The 6,000-nt window shown below is 48.5% G+C and overlaps 1 long non-coding RNA gene across 1 annotated transcript in view; it reads right to left on the bottom strand.

The window, feature by feature from the left end:
- Positions 1-815: 815 nt before the first annotated feature.
- Positions 816-6,000, bottom strand: part of LOC120377820 — a 28,140-nt gene continuing 22,955 nt past the window's right edge. Inside the window, exons 2-3 of the long non-coding RNA XR_005587489.1 lie at positions 3,425-3,527; positions 816-2,440 (exon numbers count right to left, since the gene is read on the bottom strand). This is a non-coding gene — a long non-coding RNA (uncharacterized LOC120377820). The remainder of the gene's footprint in view (positions 2,441-3,424; positions 3,528-6,000) is intronic.

Raw genomic sequence — 6,000 nt, 5'->3', positions numbered from 1 at the left:
TCAACTGTTTGAAATGGGCCACCCTGATTATCACTACAAAAGTTTTTTTCTGTCCTGCTGATAATAGCCCACCTTAATTGATTAGTCTTGTTAGAGTTGGTATGGGAACACCCATTTTTTCATGTTCTCTGTGTATATACATCTTCCTACTGTATTTTCCACTGCATGCATCTGATGAAGTGGGTTTTAGCCCACGAAAGCTTATGCCCAAATAAATGTGTTGGTCTCTAAGGTGTCACAAATACTTCTTGTTCTTTTAGTGAAAGAATTACAGGCACAATGGAGAATTAAAAATGGAAAGCTGATTGTTTTGATGTTAGAAAACTGCAAAACAACTTGGTTTTGGGGCAGGTGGGAGTGGAGGGCTGGCTGTGCTACAAAAGATTTTTCTACAATTTCAGGCCTTTCCAATTCTGGAGGACATAACAGTTCTTGTGGTGCCTGATTGGCAAAGGAGGTGTTATTCCAAGCTGCTGGTGGGAAACCTGCAGTTTATGCAACAGAAGTATTAAAATGTATAGTAACTGAACAGCAAATCTATGAGTGGTGTGGACTGGTCAGCTACTGAAGTGGCCCTGGAAAATACGTCCTTCCCTGAAATATGACTACCTAACCGGAGTTCCTGCTTCAGGAAAAGTTTGCAGCTATCAGCACCCAGGATTGGGTCAGAATTCCTGAGGGAATCAACAGGATGCTGTGTTGGATTCCACATGGCATAGCCTGTTATGACAGCATGCAAACATGCAGAAATTCACAGCCTTCCTCCTCCCCACCCCCAGCACATTTCTCCTCCCTCCTCCCCACCCCCAGAAAATTTCAAACCGCAGTCATATTTGGGGGGAAAAAATTGCCATCAATGGACTGCACTGACTACAATGGACTAGATTTGTGAATGGAACACATTTCCCCAAACACTCACAGAGTTCACTGTTTCCAGGCAGCTCGATAGACTGTAGAATGGTTACAGAGTGGCGTACTTCCTGGCATGGCAATGTAAGGTTATTGTTTTTAAGAAATAGGAATGGCCTAGCAAAAATCTGTGCCTTTCCAGTAAAAATACTTTAAAGTTGTTCTTTGCTGTTTGCATGTCCTGGTCGCCATTTTGAACTCCACGTGGTGGCGGTGGTTGGGTGGAAGAGCCATACTGCTGGCATATAATCCGCCACTAGCAGATACAGGCTGCTAGCTGGGGTTTTCATAACTTTTGCATTGGCCACATTACTGTATTAATAAACATTAAAATGGAGCCAGAAACTTCCTGGGGCTTAGGAACAGCTTTGATCCCATGTGTGTCTGCTGCAGGCTCCGCCATGGGCTGCTCCTTGGGGAGTGCATCAGCCCGTATGAGTACAGACCCAGAATGTGCTGCTGCTGCTCCTGCTCCTGCTCCAAAGTCTGCTCTGGAACAGGTCTCAGCAACAGAGTGACTTCATTGTCCCCACTTGGAGACTGCTGCAGGTTCCCATCAGTCCCTATGGTGGATTCTGAAGACAGTGGAGCCTCATCCTGGCTGACCAGGTCATCATGTACCACTGTTGGCTCCATGCTCAGCGCAGTGCTCAGCAACCAGACTTCTCATAACACACATGATTTTGGCGAGTTGCCTGAGGTGTGGTTCTGTTCCCTGAGTTTCTGGTACTCACTCTTGAGCCATTTAAACCACTCCCTTGCACTGGGTACTGGTTGTGTAAATTTGCAAAGCTGCCAGCTTCTTCACTATTTATTAATATGCGTAGTCATTCCTGGTACTCTTACTTAAGTCCACAGTTTTGCTGGCCTTGCATCAGAGATTTACCAAAATCAGGGTGTGTCCCCATGACCACAAAGTAGTGTGCTTTGCAAAAGGCTTGTTCTGTTCAGTCTTCATTGCAAACACTGAAGGCTCTCTGATGGTGTGTTTGCAGCTCGGTGGTCAGAAGACAATGGAAGGGTTAATGCTAACTAACTGAGTTGCTGCAGTACACCAAGGGTGGTTGCTTCTGTTTTCAATAGAGTAGATTCAAGATTCTTGGGATAGAGAGGACAAAGGAAGTTGGCCCACGGGATTGTGGGATACTTTTTGGAGGACTCCTAGGTCCAGGTCAAGCGAGGCTATTCTGCACTGCAAAGCAATAGAGCTTGAACCCTCGGTTAAGACTTGACTTGTGCTCAGACCCTGCAGCCCCGCAGGCTTCTGGGGCCCTGGGTCCAAGCCCTGTGTTAGTGCTACTTTAATAGACAGAAGGAGTGTTAGGCTGGAGGCTGAGTCCAGGCTTACATTGCAGTGTAGACATACCCAGAGAATGCTCTTCATTCTTCCTTTTAACACAAAAGGATACAATAACAAATCAGATGACTCTTGTCTCATGATATTTTTACAGCTTGTCATTATGTTGCAATTCATGGCCACTCAGAACTTTGCAGCAGCAGCAGATCTTCCTCCTATAAGTGATCACTGGAGCTAAAGGAGAATCATCATTAGTTGTAAGCAGTATAGGGCCTCTGAGACATAGGTGAGCAGTTCTGATTCCATCCATTGTAAAGCAGTGTCACTCTCTCACACTAGAGTGTAATAATATATATATTTATTTTCCAATGTCTAGGACATGTACCCATTGTATAGATGTGATGGATTTACAATTCAAAAAGATCAATTAATTAACCACACCTTGGCTACAATAGCTGCTATTTGACTAAAACTCCCCTAATATTCAGCAGTCCTCAGTCTTACCTTCCTCCCATCTTCCTTAGCGGATGCCTGAGCAGGGGCGGCTCTAGCCATTTCGCCACCCCAAGCATGGCGGCACGCCGCGGGGGGCGTTCTTGTGGTCGCCGGTCCTGTGGCTCCGGTGGACCTCCCACAGACATGCCTGCGGAGGGTCCACTGGTCCCACGGCTCCGGTGGACCTCCCACAGGCATGCCTGCGGGTGCTCCACCGAAGCCGCGGGACCAGCGGACCCTCCACAGGCATGCCTGCGGGAGGTCCACCGGAGCCGCCTGCCGCCCTCCTGGCGACCGGCAGATCGCCCCCTGCGGCATGCCGCCCCAAGCACGCACTTGGCGTGCTGGGGCCTGGAGCCACCCCTGTGCCTGAGTTAACAGACAGGCTTATAACCAAGCCCAGAAGTCAATATAGACAATGGTTGTTTCACTCTGGTAAAGGGATAGATGTCTAGGGTGTGGCCTCCCATCACCTGTAATGATGCAATTTTTCCCTACCCTTTTGGAAGTGGCCATCATGGGGAGGTGTGAGCTGTTGGAATGGAAGCCCCAGCCTTGGTTTCTATTAGGCAGCCTGCTAACTCTCCATCACATAGTGGCCTGCCTGCAGGGAGTCTCCAGGATGCTTTTTTGCAGTTATTCAGTCTTATCTGGCCCTTTCCTATCTAAATATTACATGGCACTGATTTCTACCCAGAATCCTTTGCATTCACGTTTACTCACCGAAACATCATTGTTCTTTGGTCTCCCTTCTGTGCCCTCTTTCCAGGTTCTGTGTAATTAGCAACCAATCTTCTCCCGGATCCCGGAGACCCCTTATCTATGTCTAGGAGGGGGGAAAAAGTCCTTTGTTATTCTACAAAAACCCATATCTTTGACTTTGAAGCAGAAATGATAAAAGCCTGGGAATGAAAAACAAGCAAAGATTAACACACACAAAGAGCAAAGTACTGAAGTGGAAAGAGCAAAATGATTCCCTTAGGACTGGATGAAACAACACCCTGCAGGTGGAAGAGAGGCCATGGGGAGGTGAAGAAGTATAGAATCATAGAATATCAGGGTTGGAAGGGACCTCAAGAGGTCATTGAGTCCCACCCCCTGCTCAAAACAGGACCAATCTGTAGACAGATTTTTGCCCCAGATCCCTAAATGGCCCCCTCAAGGATTGAACTCACAACCCTGGGTTTAGCAAGCTAATGCTCACTGAGCTATCCCTCCCCATTACAAAGGAGGGGCACTGATGAGATCTGGGAAGAGAAGAGAAAGTGAGACACAGAGGGAAGAGAAACTTAGAGAGGCAGTGAGTCAGACGCTGACAGAGAGAGAGAGAGGTGGGAAGAGACAGAGAAACTCATGCCAGCTCTACACTACAGAGTTAGGTTGATACAAGGCAGCTTACATTAACCTGTGTAAGCATCTACACTACAGTGTCGCTCCAACTGATGTAACTCACACATTATGCCGACTTAATAACTCCACCTCCATGAGAGACATAGGTCAACATAGTTGGGTGACACAGTGTCAGTGCAGACACTGCGTTACTTACGTAGAGGTTAGTGGCCTTCACTAGGTTTCCCACAATGCCGCACCATGACCACTCTGGTCAGCGTTTTGAACTCTGCTGCCCAGCGGCCAGGTACATAGGTACATGCCCCTCCCCTTTTAAAGGCCAACAAATTTTTGAAATTCCATTTCCTGTTTGCTTGGTGTGAAAAGCTCACATAGCAATTGCCTAGGGTGACTAGACAGCAAATGTGAAAAATCGGGATGGGGTGGGGGGGTAATAGGAGCCTATGTAAGAAAAAGACCCATAAATCGGGACTGTCCCTATAAAATCAGGACATCTGGTCACCCTACAACTGCCCAGCTGACCATGCTGGCTCCACACAGCAAACATGCTCCTGCCTGGCGTACACAGGAGGTGGTGGATCTCCTGGGTCTGTGGGGAGAAGAGGCTATGCAGACACAGCTCTGATTCAGGTGTAGAAACTTTGTCATCTACGAGCGGATCTCTCAGATCAGGAGGGAGAAGGGCTACAAGAGGGACACGCATCAGTGCTGTGTGAAAGTCAAGGAGCTGCGGCAGGCATACCAGAAGGCAAAAGAGGCAAATGGTCACTCTGGTGCGGAGCTGCAGACATGCCACTTCTCCAAGGAGCTGTATGTCATACTCAGGGGCAACCCCCCGCAGGGTCCCGTGGGTACTTCATATGTTGTCACAGGCCAGCACAATGAACCCTGAGAACCAGGTGTTGAACAAGGAACAAGAGAAGGAGAAGGGTGAACAGGCAACAGGGGGATCCAGTGATGCTGTGAGCCAGGACCCCTTTTGACTCCTGAGCAGCTGAGCAAGTCCCAGAAGTCCAGCGCTGCCAAGACTGATCCAGGGGAAGGAACCTCTGGTAAGTATGTGGTTTGCTTTGACATTGCAGGGACACATCTGTTCATTTATTCTTTTTTAGTCACACTGCAAGAGGTAGTAGAGGTAGAGGAAGAGTTGCTATCTGCTTCTCAACAGTTAGGCAGAGGGAGCCCTGCAGAACAGTTTGTTTATGTACACTGGGATGTCCTGTGGATCCTCCATAGAGATCTTGAGGAAGCTTTCCTGGAGGTAATCTGCAATCTCTGCTGAAAGCTTCTGGGGAGGGCTGCCTTATTTCTTCTGCTGCAGTAGGACATTTTCCCACACCACCTAGGAATTACTTCAGCTGGCACCACTGCAGAACATAGGCTAGCACCATACAGACTCGGTCTGCAGCCGGATGTGTGCAGGAGCTGTTCCCTTTCAGCCTCTGTTACCCTCCGGAGTGAGATATCAGCTAACATCACCACTGCCTGCGGAAAACAGTGCCAGTATTCAGTTCAACTGCCCTAGCTGCACATACTCATGCTCATGAGTTCCCCCCACGTATTCTGCCAGCTCGCCCCCTCACCCCCGGGCTGTTGTTACTATGGCTGGGAATGCCGCCATGCTCTATGAATCCCAAGCAGAAGTGATAATGTAGTGCTTGTAACTTGTGTGATCAAGCGGAGTGAATGCACTCACAATAGTTCTTCTGTCCACTGTTTCTTTCGCAGCTGCAAAAGTGGCCCTGAGGGTCTCTCCATCCACACCAGCAGAGTGGCTCAGCCAGAAAAGGACAAAGAAGAGGACAAGGGAAGACATGTTCCAGGAGATCCTGCGGGCCTCGGTGCTTCGGATACTGAGCAGAGGGCTTGGAGGATGACACTCGAGGACACAATGGACAGGGATAGTGAGGACAGGAGAAACAGGCAGCAAGAGATGATAGTGCTTCTCA

Source organism: Mauremys reevesii, linkage group 1 (assembly GCF_016161935.1).
Source record: "Mauremys reevesii isolate NIE-2019 linkage group 1, ASM1616193v1, whole genome shotgun sequence".
Taxonomy (NCBI): Eukaryota; Metazoa; Chordata; order Testudines; family Geoemydidae; genus Mauremys; species Mauremys reevesii.
Note: the sequence above shows the minus strand (reverse complement) of the source record. Positions and strands in the feature narration are given on the sequence as shown.